This window comes from Maylandia zebra, linkage group LG15 (assembly GCF_041146795.1).
Source record: "Maylandia zebra isolate NMK-2024a linkage group LG15, Mzebra_GT3a, whole genome shotgun sequence".
NCBI lineage: Eukaryota > Metazoa > Chordata > Actinopteri > Cichliformes > Cichlidae > Maylandia > Maylandia zebra.
Window position 1 is genome coordinate 2,841,753 of NC_135181.1, and position 21,612 is coordinate 2,863,364.

Below are 21,612 nucleotides of genomic sequence, written 5' to 3' on the forward strand. Positions count from 1 at the left end.
GATACTGCTAGTAAATGGAAAGACTGCCTACACGCTTATGTGTGTGCTTGTGGAGGCGGTTGTGTGTGTGCGTCCGTATGAGCAGGAAAGAGCATTTAGCTACAGAATTAACTGCACATCGATGCACCTGGAGGCTTCTTAGTTTCTACTTTCACAGCTGGACAGAGGACGTGGTGAGTCCTTATGTGTCTAATGAAAACAGCAAAATCTGCAGACACACAAAGAGAGAAGCACATTGCCTCGCGCTACATCTACACACAGTTTTAGAGAATCTGCTCGACTATCAAAAGTGTTTTGCTGGAAAAAACATTCACATGGTGGAAGTTAATTAGGTTGCTTTATTCACTGAATTGTCTCTGCTTCTTTGCAGTTAATTGCTGATTTCGTTAGATAACTGTGTCTAAAGCCTTTGATGGAATAAGTTCTGCAAGACACTCCAACCCTGAAACATTGGAATTAAGCGTGAAAAGTACACAGTGTTAAACTGTTTTTCTCCGGCAAGTTTCACTATTATGCTTCCTTTTCTGCACAGGTACCAGTTGTGTTTGAATTGAATTCACTGTTGTAGATCAAGACGTGGCCCGTGGCTTTATTCCCAACTGGTTTGATCAGTATTTGCTTGACCCATAATTTGTTTGAATTTAGTGGCCTGTTTCACTTATACGTCTTAAATTAACAATGACTGTGTAAAAGATTTAAAAAAAAGATGACAAATGTATCAAAATATCACCTGACTTTGCAGTCGTTGCAGCTTTAGTGTCTTTCAGCTCATTGTTTTGGTTACCTTTTGTTAGCCTTGTTTCTATTGGTTGCAGGTTGCTACTTAAGCATATAATCACTGATTAACAGAATACACAATCTCTACTCACCAGCCAGCAGACAGATGAACCATTAGTGGAGGACTTCTTCTTAAGAGTCAGATTTTCCTCAGAGGTAAGTGTAGATAAAAACAGAAATGAGAAGGTATAAATATTGGAGTTTCAAATACAAACATAATCAAAGAGAGCTATATGAGTCAGCTGATGAATGAGATCAATGTACTGTGACCTGGGGGACGTTCCGTCTGCATCTGATTAATTACGTATATAACATTTCTAACAATGTTAGAATTGTTACAGCCATTAATCAAATGGCTGTAATGCAAATGCAATGTAGTTATGCAATGTAATGTGAAAAATATTAATGAAAAGTACTATCCAATTCCAAGTGCATTTTTCCTTAGCTTTAGCATCTTTTAGCCAATCATTTTGTTCTTTGTGCACCTCAAATTTACTGCAAATTGGTTTTCCTTTCACAACATTCAGCTTGGTGTCCAGCTGCAGCAGCATGCAGTTTTATGCAGGAAAATGCTGATAATCAGTCGGCACAGAGAGAAACTGAGCACCTGTCTGGTAGTAAAACACTTAAAGTGGGGAAAATAATTATTTGACACCCCTCCCCCACTGAATTTGTAGGTTTGCTCTCTTCCAAAGAAAGGAACAGTCTCTAATTCTTATTGTAGTTTCATTTTAATGGAGAGAGACAAAATATCGACCAAAAATCCAGAAAGACCACATTACATTAAAGTTATGTTTTGCTTGGGGATCACATATTTCCTTTGCCTAATGACCTGCAAATCAATGTATAACTTGGGGGAGGAATCATTGTTAGCAAGCACAGCGGTCAGACATTTCTTGTAGTTGGTCACCAGGTTTGCACACATCTTAGGAGGAATTTTGGACCTCTCCTATTTACAGAACTCTTTAAATCTAAATCTACATTTCTTGGCTGCTCCAGCTTCCTCCACCTTTCCTATAGGATTGAACCACTGAAATAAGCTTTACATTGTCATGTTAGAAAACCCATCCATGACCCATTTTCAGTGTTCTGGCTGAGAAAAGGAGTTTCTCATCCAAGATTTTAGAGTACATGGCCTCTTCCTCTGGTCCCTCGGTGCAGTGAAGTCATCCTATACCTTTAGCAGAAAAACAGCCCGACAGCATGTTTCCACCTCCATCCTTGACTGTGACAATGGTGTTCTTTGGGTCATACACAGTATTTCTCTTACTCTAAAAACAGCGGGTTGAGATGAAGCCAAAGAGCTCAGTTTTGGTTTCATGTGACCACAGCACTTTTTCCAAAGCCTTCTCTGAATTATTTGGAAAGCTGAAGACTTGTACATGCAAGAATGCATGCAATGCAGAATGCGAACGACTGATCGTCCTTTGATATGTCTTTCAGTTCTGAATAATTACACCAACAGGTGTCACCTTGTTACGAAACTTGTGACTGATGGTCTAGTTGCCCATTCCAGCCTTGTGGAGGTCTGTCCTTTGACAGCTCTTTGGTCTTGCCCACAGTGGTGGAGAAGCTGGACAGGTGTGCTTTAAATGCATAATGAGTTGAGATCAGGAGTATCTGTAATTGATTGACTGTAATTTGTGTGCCACGTGGATACTGGATATGAAAATGGTCAGTGTTTGCTGAACGTAGACAATCACTAGCCACTTCATTAGACACACCTTGCTATTACCAGATTGAACCTGACATGGTCCAGGCAGGCCTGATTTTCTTGCCCTCTATTGCTCTCATCCTCTCTCTGTACTCTCAGGTGGAGTATTGGGCTGGTGCTGCTGTGGGCTCTGTCCACAGACAGTCTGGTGGATTCTTCACCTATTCTCGCCTCATTTAAGATCATGCCATGGTGTGGTCTTCTGCTGTTGTAGCTACTTCAAGATTCAATGTGTTGTGCATTCAAAGATGCTCTTCTGCATACCTTGGTTCTAACTTAATAGTTCTTTGAAGTATTTGAGCTTCTCTTTGTTTCTGTCAGATCAAAGCAATCAGGCCATCCTCCTCATCCGCATCTATAAGACATTTTCACCCAGCACATCAACAGTTTCTGGTACCAACAACCATGCAACGTTCAAAGTTACTTAAATCACCTTTCTTCCCCAGAGATATATCACCAGGTAGTTGTACTAAGTAGTATACAATATGTTCAAGTATATTTCTGTGTATTTGAATCTTTTTATGCCATTCAAATAAACAAAGGATGAGTTTCGTTCCCCGCTGTGCTGGATTTTCCCTCACCGTCACTCTCACGGGTAGAAAACTCACTTTAAACCTGAGAATAAAAGTGAAATGGGAGCAACGCATGCTGATATTTTATGTACTGTTACACTGCATTCTGTTTTATTTAATTTTGATCTTTTTGCTTTGTTTCCTTTATCAAACCCTTGAGGTTTTCCCTATTTCCTCCTCTTCCCGTACTACACATCTCTCCTTTCTGTGAGGATGCTGAAGCTTCATGTCCGTTTCCTGATGCACAAAACACTCTTGAAGGTCCCCACCCCCCACCCCACAAACAATTCAGCTCTAATGGAAATCTTCAATATTGCATGTAGAAGCCCTCTGGGTGCTGTTGATGGCGTGTAGTTAGAGATTGGTATACAGGAGAGATGGTCAGCTGGAGGAAAGGCAGAAGCTTGCTAAAGTGCAAATAAATGAAAAAACAAGTTGGAAAAGGGGTAAACGTGTGTGTGTGTGTGTGTGTGTGTGTGTGTGTGTGTGTGTGTGTGTGTTATATGTGTACATTTATATCTAAATCCATAATTAAAGCCAGCATGACAGGAAGAATAGATGTGACAAGAATGAAATATTTTTGTGAAGCCAGCATGAAAATCTAATAACTGCAGATTAATTTTTAAAAACAAATCCACAAATTAAAAAATAAATAAAATGAACAAACGATGAGCTTTCAATGGCCTTTGTAAAAAAGACTTCACATGCACGGATGGGGCAACAACAAGTGAGCTCCATCCATGTCAAACTCGTTTCTATTTCTTAAAAAAAATAGAAACAAATCACCAAAAAGTGTGACGATTGTTGTTTTTCTCCTTCATAAATATTTTGGATCCTTTGCACAAACAGTCATGTGGTATTCATCCAGTCATATTTAATTCATCCCTCTGTAAGTTTTTCAACTGTAAGCCGGTCCTTTGCATGAAAAGCCTTTAGCTCTGTGAATGTGGCCTTGTTTTTCTTTTACAGTCCACGTCCAGCAGGTGAAAGCAACAGCCGGAGGGAATCCTGTTTACTCCCGCTCTATCGCTCTGAAACTGGCTGCATACGGATGCGACTGGATTATGCACAGTATCTTTTTCACACAGCTCTGAGCGACGAAAGACAGGAATAGAGATCTTTGGCATGAAAGGACTTTATCTTTGTTTGTGGCTCTGCAAAGAAGCCGAGTGTACCGCTGTGTTGTTTTGTGGCCTCACCCTTGAAGCTACACAGTCATCTTAAATCCCTGAGAATGGAGACGTCTCAGGTGATGCGATGCGAGCCTTAAATAATATGTCACTTTTTAGATGGAAAGGTTAAATAGGATTTGGTGACCCTTGAACTCTAAGTTTGTGCAACCGCAGTGCCTATTGGCTGGGCTCTCTCAAGCTGTGACAGCAGACCTTGGGCACGCAGCAGAGCTCTTAACCGCTCCCCGATAAACACTCACAGCTCTTGCTCTTTTGCCAGTTCATCTGCCTCTCTTCCCTTTTATCCACCTCTTCCGGACTCTCTCACATCTTTCCATTTATCCCCCCTGGCCCTCCCCTTGACAACCTCTGGCCTCATTATGGGAAAGCTTCAGCGTGCACAATGGTGCATTCTCACAAACAGCAGTGGAGTCTAAGCATCAAAGTGCATCATAATAGAGAGAGACAAAACAGGAAAATGAGAGTGGGTGAATAAGAGTGTGAGAGAGAGAGGTCTGAGGCACTGGGGCTGCTTCAGTGCAACAAGCCCTAGGGAGAGACCTATTTCCTCCCATTAACGACTATTTGCTGTGATCCAATATTTGAAAGGTACTGCAGGAAAAACACATCTACTATAATTCAGCTCAGCTTTCTGGTAAAAATGTCTTTTACAGTGTTTTAAAGCAAAACACAACAAGTTAAAGGCAATATTACTCAGGAGCTTGTGTTTGAAGTAAAAAGAGCCATACGAGGGTTTGGTACACATGGAGAATGCATTTGGCTTGGAGACATAAAATTTGCCTTTCTACACACTGACTGTGAACAACGGGCCTTGGTCTTGCATGTTTTTGCATAACTGTGAGGGCCTTGGAGCTGAAGCACCTGAATAAAATTCAGCACTTATTCATTTTATGTGTGCTGAAATGAGCGTTGCAATCTAATCTCAAAACCGCTTTATTTTAGGAGACATTTTAATGCCTTAGTTGAGTGATGCTCTCCAATGTGCACCAGGGCAGTGAGAATTAGCAGCTCTAAGTGATTTGCTGGTCATTTTACATTCCTATGGCTGCAAATTGGGTGGTGATCAAAAGATAAGACAGTGTGAGCAAATGGCAGAAATGAGCTTTTCATGTAATGTGAGAAGGGCTCCGACTAGAGCCCCTACTCCTAAACACTGAAGGGAGGAGACTCTGGGAAAGGGTAAGTCTGGGCATCCCTGCTTTTTGACTGCTTCCCTCACAACGTAGATCATCACAGCATAGTTTAAATCGTATTTATTTAATAAAAATACAGGAGCAGTGTGTGAAAAAGTGATTACACCTCATTAATCGGTAGCTTGTACCACCTGTAGCAGCAATAACTTCAAGTAATTGTATTGTTTTTGATTTTATCAGTCTCTCACATCATTGTGGAGGAATTTTGGACCACTCTTCTTTACAAAGTTACTTCAGTTATAAAAGCCAATAAAGCTCCAATAAGGTCCCAGCAGAGCATTTCAATCAGGTTGAGGTCTGGACTGACAGCACCTTGATTCTTTTCTTTTTCAGCTATTCTGTTAGAGATTTGCTGCTGTGCGTTGCCCTGCTCCACATCTCAATTTCAGGTCAAGTTTTAGCTGTCAGATACATCCACCTCAAGAATACTTTGGTATTCATGGTCGACTCAATTGCTGCAAAGTGCTCAAGCAAGCCCAAAAGCTCAGCCCTCCACCACCGTGCTTCACAGCTGGTATGAGGTGTTTGCGCTCATATGCCGGGTTTTGTTGCACTGTGTATTATAATATTTCTCACTGTAGAATGATGGACTTCAGATCGTTTGGAAATGGCTTTATAGGCCTTTCCAGACAGATAGGCAGCAACAAGTGCTTCCTAAAGAGCTTTTTGCTTTTATGCTAACACACACCTAAATCCTAAAGACCAGCAAACTGCCAAACCTTGGTTTTATAGCGGTGCTCACACTTGCTGATGATCTTTTAATCAAGTATATTTGATTATCAGTACTTGGCTCTTACTCTGCTACTACTACTGCTGTCATATGTAACAGATTTCATGACAATCCATTAAGCAGCTGCTGAGATATTTCAGTCTGATGGATTTACTGACTTTGATATCCTTTCAACGATGCTAGCATGCTGAAAATCAGTGCTTTGTGATACAGGAGAATAAACCGACCATGTTGTTGAAATGTGTAACTACTTTTTTTTTTCTTTTTTCGCCTAACCGTTCAAAGATTATAAGCATGAATTATCCCTGAGAGATGCTGAACTAGGAATACTGGACTGACCAGTTGTCTTAGCTCAGCACATCAGCCCTGCGGAAACTCAAAAAAATGCAGCAAGGCAGAAAGAAAGACATACATATGGAAATGCTGCGTACTAAATCTCCCTCTGTATTCATTAGATAGTGTTTCAAACCATCTGAGAGATGCCAAAGCATTTCTTACATTTTTCTGTAATTAGCTGATTACTTCAATTCTGGGATGCGCTCGACTTCTTATTTATTGACAGAATAACTTTACATTGTCTAACACACTGTCTACTCAGCCATCAGCACAGCCACAGAGGTACGAAAGGCAAGCATCCAGACGAGGGGGTTGGCCTGCCAGTCATCCACACAGACATCTAGCCAGACAGGCAGACTTCCATTATGTTCTGGGCCGCGAGTGCTGATTGCTTGCCGCCGCTGCCTATGTCAGGATTAGCCATTGTGGCCAGAGTAGAGTGGATGGGCTCGGAGCCTGAGATGATGCTAAAAACCCTCTCTGTAAGTAACAAGGGGCTGGAGTGTATTCACTGTGGACCGAATAAACATTTACCCAAGATATGCACCAACATCTTTGCTGGCACGTAACCCCACAGGCAAGCAATGGAAATCTCACACATTCAAAATGAAATTAAACATTACATTAACCCACGCACGCACACACACACACACACACACACACACACACACACACACACACACACACACACTCGCACACACGCACACACACATATGCACATGCACACACGCACACACACATATGCACATGCACACACACACACACACGCACACACACACACACGCACACACACACACATACACTCGCACACACACACACACACATATACACTCGCACACACGCACACACACATATGCACATGCACACACACACGCGCACATGCACACACACACGCACACACACACATGCACGCACACACACACATGCACATGCACACACACACACACACACACACACGCACACACGCACGCACACACGCACACACACAAAGTGAAACATTACATTGGAAAACAAACAGGCTGCTTTTTCTCATCCCTCCTCCCCCATCCGCCCTTATTTTTTCTCTTTCCCCAGAAAAGTGGCAGGCAGGCAGGCAGGCAGTAGGGCTGGACTCACACCCCGTCAGAGTGGTCAGCAGTAAAAGGATTAGCTGGGAGAGAGAGCGTGACGACAGGCCAGTTTTCTTCCGTGCTCTGTCATTGTTGAAAAACATTACACACTCAAAATGGAGCAGCAAGCCAAGCTGCTGTCGACTTAATTACTCCAAGAGCACTTTGTGGCTGTGGCACATTTTAATAATTTCTTCCCCTTCTCACCCCACTCTTTCTGCCCACTGGCTTGGGAGAAAAAAAACCCCAACATCCAATGCCGGAGCTCATGTACCGACTCCTGATTTAACCACTGCACCCCTTTAGCTCCACGTGATTTGTTTCTCTTCCCTTTGTTTGCCTTCTGCTGCAAATTTGTTGCTCCGTCAAACAGTGGGTTGTATGGGTGAGGTATGCAGACATAGAAATGTATTACAGCAGGAATAAAAACAAAACAAAACACCACATTAAAAACAGAGAGAAGGTTCATACTTGAATGCGACAGGCAAGCCCACCTTTACTTACTCACACACCAGACCCATTAGAAATCCCTTGGAGCAGCCAGATTTTCCCTTTAAAAAAATAATGCATTTTTTATTTCAGGAACAAGCTCAAACCCAGAGCAGTCCTACTTCTCTTTACTACACACCATGATGCACTTTTCCCCAATGCATGTCAAGTTCAATTAGCTCCAAGATCAAATATTATGACGCGCAAACTGTTGCGCTGGCAGCTGCACACAGACCTCCCCCCATGGTTGGGTGCTTTCTACACTTAACTTTCTCAGCAGCATCACTCAAGGCCATAGGACTTGACTCTATGAATTATGCATAGGCTCATATTCAGCTACAGAATATAAGCTAAAACTGTCATGAGCATCTGTGACCAATGAGGATCTGGAGTGGTTATAGAGCACTTCATAGTCCCAAAGGGTGAGGGGTCAAAAGATTCAAGTGCAGGTACATTGTATTGCCAGTAAATGTTAGTGATAGGCAAGATGCAAGTCCTCAGGGAGGAGGAGGAGGAAAGAAGATTTTAGGGTGAGGAGTGTTGACAGCCCTGCAGAAAAGGAAACAAAGGACAAGTAAAGAAGGAAAGTTCTGCACAGGGAGGAATAATAGGAGGAGACAAAGACAGAGAACATTAGTGACGTTAAAGGAGGGGCAGAGAGTCTTTAGCACAGTCACGCAAGTAGGAATTAAAATGTCAACTCAAAAACACCAGGGGGTGTGTGCACAGCGTAGGACAGAATCACGACTCTATCTCTGTGCGGCTGGATCAAACGTACCGCGTATATGCACGAGCACACATGCAGAGGGTTGTCAGGCTATGTTAGCTGTCCAGCGCCTCATTCGGATCATGCAGATAGACTACATATATGCTCATTAGCCCTCAAGAACTGATATGGCTGCAAATCTTTTAACATGATGTGATGTTCTTTCAAAAATACCCCATTTAAGCGCAGACTTTTCCACTTTGCTTTCTCATTTATTTCTTGTGGTGGTATTAAATTGCAGTTACAGATCGCCGTGCAACAGTTTCCCACTGAAACTGATCGAAATGAATTTCGTCTGGCCAAGATTTGGCGTCTTGAGTATTAAATGGCTGAGGGAACACAACCCCCCCCCCCTTTCCCATAAGGCAGCACAGCGGGGCACATATGGTAAGGTAGATTTATCTCATTCTAAGAAGTGCATTTATCTACTTTAGAAGTCTCTCTGGATGAGATAAATGATAGCACCTGCGGCCACCAGGGAAATTAAATAGATTATTTTCTTAGTGCACCACCATACAGATGGCACAGGAGCCTCAACTTCCAATTCTGTATTCATGCAATCAAGTAGTGGATTACAAGATTGATTTTCTTTTTCTTCTTTTTTTTTTGCCTTTGCTTAACACGGTCCAGCTACCATGTGTCAGAGCTTATACAGTGACAGTGCAGGCACCATGAGTACAACCATGCACTATAAGCTTGCCTGCAACACTCAAACGCTATGCTGTATTTATTCCACTGCTTTCCCCCACTTTTTCATATCTGTCCCTTTGGCGTTAGATCGTGGCAGAGTCACGCACCAGTTCCAGCAACAGACTTAACAGGTTCACAGGGCCAAAGAAAAATGTGTGAAAAAGCAGGTGAGTGGCAAGAAGCCTTGAGAGTGTGAGGTGCAAATTAGGCCGAAGGGAGCACAGATTGTCGAACTGCACAAACAGCCAAATGTGAAGATCTGAAATCAAGCGCTCAAAAATTACATTTGTGAGTAAGCGACTTACAGGCTGCAGCAATATTAATAAATGCATACACTGGCTCTCTCACTCACTCGCTCTCTCTCACACACCCACACACACACACACACACACACACACACACACACACACACACACACACACACACACACACACACACACACACGTACAGAGGATTGAGTGAAGTGGAACTACAAACCAGACCAAAGAGGAATGAAAACAGATGTAAACCTCTAAGAAACATGCGTTTTACCATCGTCAGCTTCCTCAGACCAGTTTAAATATTTTTGCCAAGATTAATATTATGTGCACTGATTTGCTCATTTGGGGTAAAAACAGCTTGGAAACGCAAAACTGACGAGGAAGTAAGCAATGAGTGATTAGAGATGACAGTCTGAGACTGGCACAATTATTGGCTGTTTGGTTGACACATGCACGATAATTGATCAGAAAACAGAAAAAAAGAGAGCGGGTTCTTCTACATTTCCCTCTTGTCCTTGAATTTAAAACACACATTCACGTAATAGATGTTTGCTGCGGGAATTATTAAAGTGCCACTGCTATAATTTGTGCGGTATCTCCCTGTGCGTCACTACACAAGGAACCTGCCGTTTATATGCTGGTATTAAGTGTCATTGTTTTGCTAAGAGTCGCACCTGACACTCATCTGACAGTCTAGTGGTTCAGGGAATCACTAGACGGATTGTGCAGTTTGTGTTTGGCATAAAAATGTGTACTGTGGCTAGATCCTTAGATAAATAACTACCACATTCGACAAAGCTTGTTTAATGTGTTTGTGTGTGTGTGTGTGTGTACTGTGCTCAAATAATATGTTTGGCATTAGCGTTAGTGGCTTCAGTAAAATGAGTTCCCTGGATGCTCTTAATGCCTTTTTTAATATTATTGAATTCAGCTCTTGCCATAATATTCTGCTGCCAACTGCAGTATTAGTTTTGGAGTCTTTTGCGAATGCAACTAGTCTAAACTGCACGTCTCATTTTTAGGTGTAACGTCTGTGGGTAAGGTGTACAGAACCACCTTTTAAGCTTCCACATTCATATTTCCTTTGGCCTGCTTGAAACTACTATTTGGAGACTTGAATCTGATTGCCACACAGGTCATTGCGGTTTGTGTTATCAGGTGGGGAGTAGTGGGAAAACATCTCTGATTGTTCACAGTCATGACACCATTCTCAGAATGTTCTTACTTAGGTCACACAGCAGGTGGGAAAGTGTTGTAGTGAAGTGCTGTGAATCACAGATCGAGGTTTGACTTGGTGTGAAACCAACTGGGAATGGTGTCAGTGTAAGTTGTTGGTTCAGGTTACCTACTCAGACGGCACAAATGCCTCTGCACTTAAAACACTCTATCTGATCAGACATGTCTGCAAAGACCACATTAAATGTGAAACTCCACCAGCCAGTCTTTTTTAGGATTTGCATTGTATGTGTAGCCTGTTTCTCGTGGAATTAAATTCTACTGTTTGGTCAAAGCCGCTGGCATCAGAAAATTACACACACACAGTGTCCTTGATCATTTGTGCTGACACAGTAGGGCCAGGTAATAGTGAGACAGGTTAGGGGTTAGGTGTTGAAAGAATTCTCATTCCCAATTAGTAACATAAACACACAGGATAAGCATCTTGTTTCAACATGCAGGGTCAAACCAACCCTTTCCCTAAACCTAGTGAAACAATTTTTGGTGCAACAACATACAAAAAAAGAACAAAAAAGAGAGAAAGAAATCGAGTTGAAACAAGGAAAAAAAGTGGGAAAAAAAAAAAACATAGATCACAAACAGGACGTGAACCACAGTCTCCAGTGAACCCGTGACCTTCTCCAACCTCATTATACAGACTTTTTCACTCTTCAAAAGAAGGCTGTTATCGCTCTGCATCTAAAAATGCAAAATGCTATAGCCACTGCATCAAGGCACTGATGCAGAAGGGCACCCAGTGCACATCGCTGAGACGCCAGCAGGTTGTAAGCACTTCCCCACTGTCTTCTTTCATCATGTCACATTAAAAAACATTTCATGTTATAAAAATTATCATATATGAACACAATGGATGTATCGAATAAAGCTAAAAGCAAGCATCACTATGAGTTTAATATGGAAGAAGAATGTTGAAAAGACAAATATCACATTAAGGAAGAGTCTTCTTTGTTGCCAGCTGTGCTAATTATTTCATCTTTCTTCACACTTGGATTCAAGTCAACCTACATTAAGTAAACATTAACATTGTTCTGTTGTCATTCCAACTTAGTGAACTTTGTTTAAACCCAGAGAAATCTATGAAAATATTCAATAAAAAAGTCCACTTGTACTCATGCCACCATACAGTACAGTGCATATAATATTATTAGACACAACAGTAATGCTTAACGCTCTCACCCTCTTAATAGTTTTGGTCTAATTGTTTTGGACCTTGACAGCCTTGAAAGCATTGATCTAGCCCACATTTAAATTTGCAGGTAGCTTCAGCACTGGCAGGTGACTCATTAAATCTTAAGTTAGCGTCTCGACCACTCTGGAACAATCTGGCAGCCACCAGTCAGTAGGGAAAAACCTGCTAAAAACCACACCCTGCTACCACAGCTGACTTTTCTGCAAACATTTGCAAAATACTAGTGAAGCTATGAAAAGCGCAAGCCAAACCTATTCCTTCAAAGTTAAAATTGTGCCTATTGAAATGCAACTTTTACTTGGAAGGTGCATTTTGTCAAGTTTCAGTCCATCTCATAGACTAAATGGCGAGCATTTGGTGGCTTTCATGCAAACTACAGGCAACCCCAGGAATCTGCTAACACCAAAAAAAAACTATTGCAGCGAGGTTTTTTGTGCAGCACCATCTTTGCGACTGACTAGCCTGCAGTCTCCAACAACTGCAGGCTAGTCAAGCTCCTTTGACCACTTTTCAACTGGTTGTAGAATAAATATTTTCCCTTGTGACCAACCAGGCTTGTGTGAACAAGGTCTTCTTTGACAATTCTTACTTTCATTATAATGAACCTATATAATATTACATAAGTACTAATATTACTGAGTACTGTGACTACATTATTAGCACAGTAACTCATAAATGAACATGATGTCTGCCTGAATTATGCAAATTCTCATTTGCAACTACTATGACTGACTTGACAAAACTCTTTGTTTTGTTCTCATTTGATGTTGTGATCCCAGGCAGGAAGAAAAATATAATAATTCATTCTATTGTTAGTATAGCAAAACAATGCAAACAAGCAGGTGCTTATTCTTGGCTTCTATTATAACAATTCAGAAAAATTCAGAATAAACTACAGAAGTCATGCTTTCTTCTATATGTTTTCCAAAGACAATAATAGAATTCCACTTTCCCACACTGGTTTTGATGTTATTAATGAGGAAAAAGATTTCACGACATATTTTCCCCAAATGTTCATTTTTTTCTGACTTTTAGAGCAGTGTGTATGTCTGTGTCACTATGGCTTCGTGTGCTACATTTGTACTGCAGTGCCTGCTTTTACTGCTGTTTTCATATGGATGGTACATGGACGTTCATATGTTTACATACAACATGCGTGTTTTTTCGTCAGTATTTCAGTGTTTTTGCCCTGTTGGAGTGCTCTCTTCAACTCGGCACCACTATCATTTAGCCTGTATGCTTTCTTTGAAGTAAACCTCAAAGACCAGCATCAAAGCTTCATTTCTTACAAGAGAGCATGTTGCCTCCTCATGTGAGGAAAATATCAATAAGACTCTTCCCCTGCTATTATGATTTAATGGCTATGTTATTGAATGAGTGGAGTTGAAGAATTTATAATTAGTTTTCCTGGGGAAAATCATTACAATTTGATTAGCTCAACCCTAGTGTTTTACTGCAGTGCATATTTTGCATACTAAGTAGATTGTGTATTTGAAAAGGTTGTTTGTCGTGGTGTGTGTGTATGCAGGGTGGGGGTTAGGGTAAGGTGCAGTTGTGTGCACCAAGTTGTTGAGTTTGGGTTTTTGGATTTAAGCCTAGATCTGTGCACAAAACCAAAGCTGTCTGTGTGTGTGTGTGTGTGTGTGTGTGTGTGTGTGTGTGTGTGTGTGTGTGTGTGTGTGTGTGTGTGTGTTAGAAAATATGAACAAATAAAGTTGTTTTGCACAGATTTATTGTTAGTGTGCTGCTTTTTAAAACAAAATGTTGCACTAAAACCCCATTTAAAGGTTGCGATGTGTATAATGTCTGAATGTGGTCTTGCAAAATAAAATGTTGTGCAAGTATTCCTTCGTCTGCTCTCATCAACTCTAAATACGTGAGGTGAAGCCACGAGAATTAAATAAATAGTGTGCAAATAATTCTTTTCCATCTGTCCTTACCTGCTGGATTCTTTTATTATTTGACTGTGAAAATCTAGTTAAATACCACTGGTACTCCTGAGTAACTCAAAGTAATGTCAAACAAACCCATGAGAAGAAGTAGAGTAGTGTGAAGAGAATAAAAAGTTTAGTACTTATCATGTGAAAACGCAGTTTTACCATGTAAGACCATGGAGCCATTCCAGGCATAAAAACTGAGTCTTCATTACTCCCATTCTGTGAGAGAAGCTCACCTGTCAGTTGGGCAGTGATGTGTCAGGACTGCTGGATGGTGTCGACAGCCTCTGTAACGTAGCTTCCACTGGACTGTGTCACTTACCATCCCAGCGGAATATAAGTGAGAGAGAGAGAGCTAATTGGCTGAAAAATGAAGTGAAAACAAAAGGAGGAGTCTGGATCATTTAAAGAAGTAAGAAACCCCCCCACACACACACACACACACGACTGAACCAACTCGTATTAGCTTAGTTTGAATCATCAAAGTATGATGAGGTAAAAATGAGGTAAAAAATACACTTCTGCAAGTTTGTGAATGGCAACCTGACACTGGATGCAAGTGTTATGCTGGGTGATTTTGGGGATTGACGGGTTCTACTTGCACCTCCTTCTCACAGCATGGTGAGTCTGAGCCACCATGCTGTGAAAGCTGCCACTTCCCTGACTGTCTCTCACTGCCTGAAGAGATCAAACCCAAGCAGATATGCAGATGGATGTCACTGCCCAGTGAGCGCTCCAGTAGACCTGTTGGAAATAAATTACTGTGTGATGATGATACACTGTTGGATACTAACTAATCTCAAATCAGACTCAAATCAAAGGGGGAAAACTGATCCTACTGTCTATAACAGATGATATGCGTATGACTGAAAGTATATCAAAGCATGTGATCAAGCTGCTATTCAATATTTTATCCAATATTTATTTATTTTTCTGTGTTGTGGCTATTTTTTATGTACAGTGAGAGAAATGATTACTTCATCCCCAGCAGAATTTATAAGATTGCTCACTTCCAAAGAAATGAACAGTCTCTATGGTAGTTTCATTTTAACGAGAGAGACAATATCAATCACAAATTCTGAAAGAATACATTACATAAAAGTTACAAATTGCAGGTCACTGAATGAAAAAAGTAATTGATCCTCAAGCAAAGCATGGCTTAGTGCGTGGTTTGCAAGCTACTCTTTGCATAAACTCTAAATCCTTTAGGTTTCTTGGCTGCCGCTTGCTAACTCAAAGCTTCTGCTCCCTCCACAGATTTCAAGGTATGAGCATCTCAAACTAACTAGGCTACTTCATGACATTAATGTGCTTCTTTTTTAGCCACTTCTGTGTTGCTTTGGTATGTTTTGGCTCAGTGTCATGCTGGAAGACCCAACCATGACCCATTTTCTGTGTTTTGGCTGACAGAAGGAGCTTTTGGTCCAAGATTTTACAGTACATGGCCTCTTCCACTGGTCCCTCAATGTGGTGAAGTTGTCCTGTACCCTTAGCAGAAAAACGGCCCCAAAGCATAACGTTTCCTGTTGATTGTTCCAGCTGCCATCAGATCAATAACAAGCTCCTCCTATGTAGTTTTGAGCTGAACCGCCACCTTTCTCATGATCTTTCTTACCTCATGAAGCAAGATCTTGCACAGTACTCCAGACCAAGGGTGATTGGTGGTCATTTTATATTTCTTCCATTTCTGAACAAACGCAAGTTTGCTGCCGATGGTCTTGTAGTCCATTCCAGCCTTGTGCAGGTCTACAGTCTTGACGCTCTTTCCCAGCTCTTAGAGCTTGTCTGTGTAGAAATGTGAATGCCTGTCTGTGCACAGGTGCGCATTATACACAGTTGATTTCAGGAGTATCTGTCATTGGCTGATTGAATATAATAGCTAATCTGTGAAGGGCCAGAATTCTGTCTGGGTTTTCCTCAATTTATAACTTTTATGTAACATGTTTGGGTTTTTTTTGTTGTTGTTATTTTTCTTTGGTTGATATTCTGTCTCTAAATAAAACTAATTTGTGGTGTCCACATAGTGTTCTGTCAGCCATCGAAAATCAACTTGACAGTGCTGACCTTTAAGGGTGGGAGAGTCTATAATGGACGGAAGCTTTAGTTGCTTATTAGCTCTGTTGCAAATTCACTGATATTTAGTCCTCCTTGGTTGGAGTGTTACATGCTCCACAGGATGCAGATAGTTCAAATAGGTCTCCTGGATACACTTCACAGTTCTTGTCCCATCAAATCTGAGCCAAAACATCTGATTAGTTTTTATGCTGGCACTGACAGCTCTCATAAAATCCGCATAATCAAAACAGTTTAATCAGTTAATATATTTGTGGATCACACAAATCCAGCTTTTCTTTGTTCAGGCGGGCCACGAGGTCAAGCTCAGCTGCACTCATGGCAGACGAGCTCTGCATAGAAGGGTAGCAGATAATCCCTCAGCTGATTTCCTTTTATGCACCCCAGGGGCAAATCTCATATAGAGTGCACTCTTTAAGCTCCTTTAGCCTGTTAACCTGCTGTTCATCTGCAGGTCGCTTTGCAACCCACCTCTACACCAGCTCCTCCTTCTCATGTTATCTGATTTAATCAATGTCACATCTATGGCCACTGATACTCTGGTCTGAAAAAGGCGGTTGCTGCTGTCCCTGCTTTTATACTGACCACAGGTGTACGTGGATGTGGAAGTCACAAAACAGAACTAATCCATTCAAATATAGATCGTCTTTTCATCGACTTGCATGTGTTGGTTTTAAAGAAAGGGGGAAGAAAGAAAAAAAAGCACTCAAGGCAAGGCATTCTGTCTGCAACAAGCAAAAAACTATGTCAGCGACAGAGAACACATGTACAGTAGAAAGCTCCAGGGAATCAACTCAGAGTGCAAGTGATTTGATGAAAGCAGTTACTTTGCACAGCTTCTGACAGTATGTACCTAAATCAGGTGCTTCTCAGAACAAGAACCACAAAAAGACTTCTTTCCTTTGTAGAAGTACACACATTTATTGAGTTTTGTTGACTGACATGTAGAAACAGTTTACACAACTGATTCTGTGATTTCCTATAAGAAAAAAGAAAATAGTCCAATTTGCTCATGTTCAGTCAAATAATTGCCAGAAAATTCACATTTTAAAAAAATGGGAGTTTATTGAACTTTCAGACAATTAAAAAAAAAAAAAAAAAGGCTTTTTGTCTATTTGAGTTTTAATTTGTATCATTTTGGCCAAATGTGACATTTATGCACAATTTATTGCTTTCAAATGTATTGTGCAATGAATTCAGGGTTTTCAGAAAAGAAAACTGGGCCTCAAAAACTCATGGAACAAATATGATACAGCTGCAGGGTTAGAAGGGATTTACACTTGTTCAATGCTACATTTAGAGCCACACTTAATACAGTCTTATTACGTATGAAGCACTTTTTTCCAGCTGCTCTACTTCATTGTCTCAATATTTTATACGTACTTTATATTGATGTAAATTCTGTGGTTTTGCAGTCTGGCTTGTCAGCAATTCTTTGACATTCTTGACGGTGTAATGGTGTGGCTCGGGGGGACGGGGGTCAGAAACACCTCTGTATTGTATGAGATTAAAAACAGAGTTTGAGTGAAATGCGCTCCCTTTGTTTGCTCTCGGGCATGTTCTCGCTCTCACTCAATAACTGCAGGGCCGACTTTTATCTGAGTTCAGGCTTCTCCCATATCCTTGAGACATTAGCAATAAAAAAAAAAAAAAGAATGGGTAGAGGTCACACTCGTGGTGTTAGTGTGGCATTACATTTACTACAATGTCTATATCACCTCCATAAAACTGAGCATTTCTCCTCAGTCATTGGTCGTAACCATTTGGAAGCAATTCAGATGGGCTGTACTGGCTTTGATAAAGATGGATATTGCCAGAGGGAGGGTACCCATTTCAGATGCTACAATAACGACAATATCTTGCCCTATTTTCAGCCTATCCGGTGCAGGTACCTCAGTAGTACTGTCATTTAAAATTACAGTTAAATTAAAAATTCTTAATCTGGCTAGCGGAGCTTCCCAAATAGACACAGAGAAAGAATTGTAACGGTGTAGGGAAGAAGTCGGGAATATTGATGAAGTTTGGCAATTTGAAACAGTGACTTGCAAAATAATAGACAGGTGTTGAGTTCAGCTGAAAGGAACCGAAATAGTCTTTCCCCGTATTTGCAGCTAAGATGCTAACAAACCTGTTACAGGATTGGAAATATAAACGAGGGTTACCTGATCAGGCACGTGCGGGGGGGGCTAGAGGGGCTTGAGCACCCTCCCCTTTAAACCTCTCTGCACGGCCCTGTACCTGATCAACTAGAGCCTAGAATTTCAAATAGCAACTGCTGAAAAAGTTATAAGAAACAAACAAATCTTTATGACACAAGTGTTTTTGTCACATTGTGCTTTTGTTTCTGGTGTTAATTGTTATGACACTGGTCCAAAAAAAAAAAAAAAAAAAAAAAGTCAGTCTCTACAAACTGAACCAGTAAATACAGCATAAAAATATGAATAAAAAACAAAAACATCAAAGTAAAACATCAAAGCAGAGCAAATATAGCACCCGGTGTCAAATTATATTTGCATTAATTGTTATTCTCCAACAATACAACATACAATTTTTTTTTTTAACCAAAAACAAACAAAACCAAAAACTCCAAATGCCGTCCCCTTTTTCAGTCTTCTGATTTAGACCAGTACAATCATGAATCATAGACAAGGCAGATTAATTATAATCAAAGTTCACTAATTTGATGAGGCACACAGAATTTGACAACCGTTTACCTGATCAAGACAGGCACAGGTGCAAACTTCCAAAAAGCAAAATCAAAAGGGACAAGCACAATGAAGGCAAAAGGCTTTTAACCTCGAGGTCCAAGGTAAAAATAAAATACGCTTGTGTGTTTGCTAGAGGGAAAATTAAAAATAAGGAAACGTGTTCAGTTAGGTGACAAAGAGAGTTCACAGGATTAATCCAGTCTGCACATCCAATGATTCAGTTGCCTGTAGAATCATCCTTTAGCAGCAACAAGTTGAAGTAATTATTTTCTGAATGACTTTGTCAATCTCTTACATCATTTTTATTTTTCTCATACTCTACTTTTCAACATTGCTTGAGGTTTGCTGTCATTCATTTAAGCATTGCTCTCACCACGGCATTGATAGGTTGAGGTCTGGACTTTGATTGGGCCATTGAAAAACATTGATCTTTTTTTTTTTCAGCCATTCTGTTGTAGATTTGCTGCTGTGCTTGAGATCATTGTCCTGTTGCATGGCCCAATGTGGGACATACTTTAGCAGTCAGATGGCTTCACATTAGAGTCTAGAACAGGGGTCGGCAACCCTAGGGTTAACTGATGGCACGACCATAGCTGGACTGACCATCGAGCATACCGGGCATTTGCTCTATGGGCCAATGATTTTTTTTTTTTTTGGTAACTGTATAAACAATGAGAGGTGGTGGATTGGCCAGATGCTGGCCGGTGTGTAAAAATAACTCAGTTGTTTGGTGGTGGCTATGGCGGAGCTTCCACAGATTCAGTAAAATTAACAAGTGGTGGAGGCCAGCAGGTGGATGAGGGACGAGGAGTGGCAGGAGGAGCAGAGACCTGAGGCGGCTGCCGGTCCGAGCGTCAGGTGAACTGAACTTCAGGTAAAACTTCAGACTCGGGGACCATGCCATTGTTTTTGTAGCCATTTGCCTCGTTGCTGGGTTTCAAAAATAGTGGTTTTAATTTTTGTGAATGAAATGCTCTCATGACTCATCAATTAACACTACTGACCAGCCAATCGATGACATGCAGTCTGGCGAAAAGATATTTTAGAATATGCTCGGATCGCTTGTAGCCCCAGTAGAGGGTTACAAGCGATCCGAGCATATTCTAAAATATGCTCGGATCCTGAATGCCATGGTGAACTGTACTGAGTCGATCCAAGTAGGTACTAATGGACAAGGGGCTTTTGAGACATGTTGTTTTTTTGTTTGTTTTCCATTTCTCACACAGTCCTTCAGGGAATTTGCTGGGAAAAGCACTCCTGGGAAGGGTGGGATTGAGTTAACACACAGCAGACCAGCAAACTGCTCAAACTTCTGCTTGTACAGAGGTGCTCACACTGATCAGTTAAACAAATGCATTTGATTACTTTGCTGACTTTTGGTACAAGGGTTGGTTCCAATCACAATATTCCCATGACCTGCATCTCACATTTCCAAATTAATTATCTTGAGAGTTTAATACCAAGAGCTCAAGGCCACTACTCACCACTAACCCTCTTCAGCAGACTTAAAGATAGGACATTGTACTCCTTTTTCTTTTCTTCTTAACTTTGAATTTTGGTTAAGCTACAAAAGAAGCACATCTCTTGTTCTCTTGTGTTGAAGTCTACTATTGTTCTTATCTATCCATCCACCCAAGCACCTCCCTATTTTATTACCGTCTTTCTTGCAACAGAAATGTACACTGCAGTTTTTGTGCAGACAATGTGTTTTCCAAAGAAACTGTTTTAAAAGAAACAGTGATGCATATGTTGTATGTTTCTGGAGAGTTTCACTTTGGATGTGGAATTATCTGAAACAGAGGATAAGGTACTGGCTGACAGGTAAATAAAGAGACAAAATATACTGATTTGAGCTGACTGACACCATTGCAATTTTACTGTAGGAACTAAGTGTATTAGCATTTTACACTTCCTACAGACGTCTAGCTACACTGCTTTGAACTGCAGCTGAAGTATATGTGTTTAAAAAGTTCTACACATAAAAATGAAAAACATTGCCTCGTTTACATTTTAGGATCCTTCTTTTTAAATAAGGACAGAGTTTTGTTTTATTTTTATGGACTGAAGTTTGAAGCGATGTCTCATCCAAGTCAGTTTCCAAAAGATAGTGATGTTAATTTACTAGTTGAAACACAGGAAAACTTGAGACAAACACAAAACATTTGTTACTTTAGGCTTAAAGCTTTCCTTTCTGATAAAGCTTAGAGCTGGATCAGGTGACCCTGAATCCTCCCTTGGTTATGCTGCAGCAGGCTAGCCTGCTGGAGGCTTCTAAAGATGCACTGAGTATGAGGTGAGTGAAAAAGAAACACTCTTCTTCACTCACCTAACACTCAGTGCACCTCTTTTTATTCTCTGTGGATTTATTCATCACCCTGCAATTACTCATTATTTATTATAAAAATACCTCTGGCTCTCTTCCACCCCATGCCTTATCCTATCTGCCTCCCCTTCGACCAGTCGATGCAGATGGCTGCCCCTCCCTGAGTCTGGTTCTGCCTGAGGTTTTTTCCTTTTCAGAGGGTGGGAACCTCTTTACCTTATAAAACTGAATTGAATTGAATGTTCTGGAGAATTTCTATGGGCAGTATTTCTAGGCATAGCCAAGTGGCAGAAGGCTTCCACTTGGGTGGACTCAGC

The 21,612-nt window shown here is 40.9% G+C and overlaps 1 long non-coding RNA gene across 1 annotated transcript in view; it reads right to left on the bottom strand.

Moving 5' to 3' along the window:
• The window catches only part of LOC143412760 (uncharacterized), a 29,028-nt gene extending 13,060 nt beyond the window's left edge, over nucleotides 1-15,968 (bottom strand). Inside the window, exons 1-2 of the long non-coding RNA XR_013093299.1 lie at nucleotides 15,807-15,968; nucleotides 14,428-14,554 (exon numbers count right to left, since the gene is read on the bottom strand). This is a non-coding gene — a long non-coding RNA (uncharacterized LOC143412760). The remainder of the gene's footprint in view (nucleotides 1-14,427; nucleotides 14,555-15,806) is intronic.
• Between the last annotated feature and the right edge of the window lie 5,644 nt (nucleotides 15,969-21,612).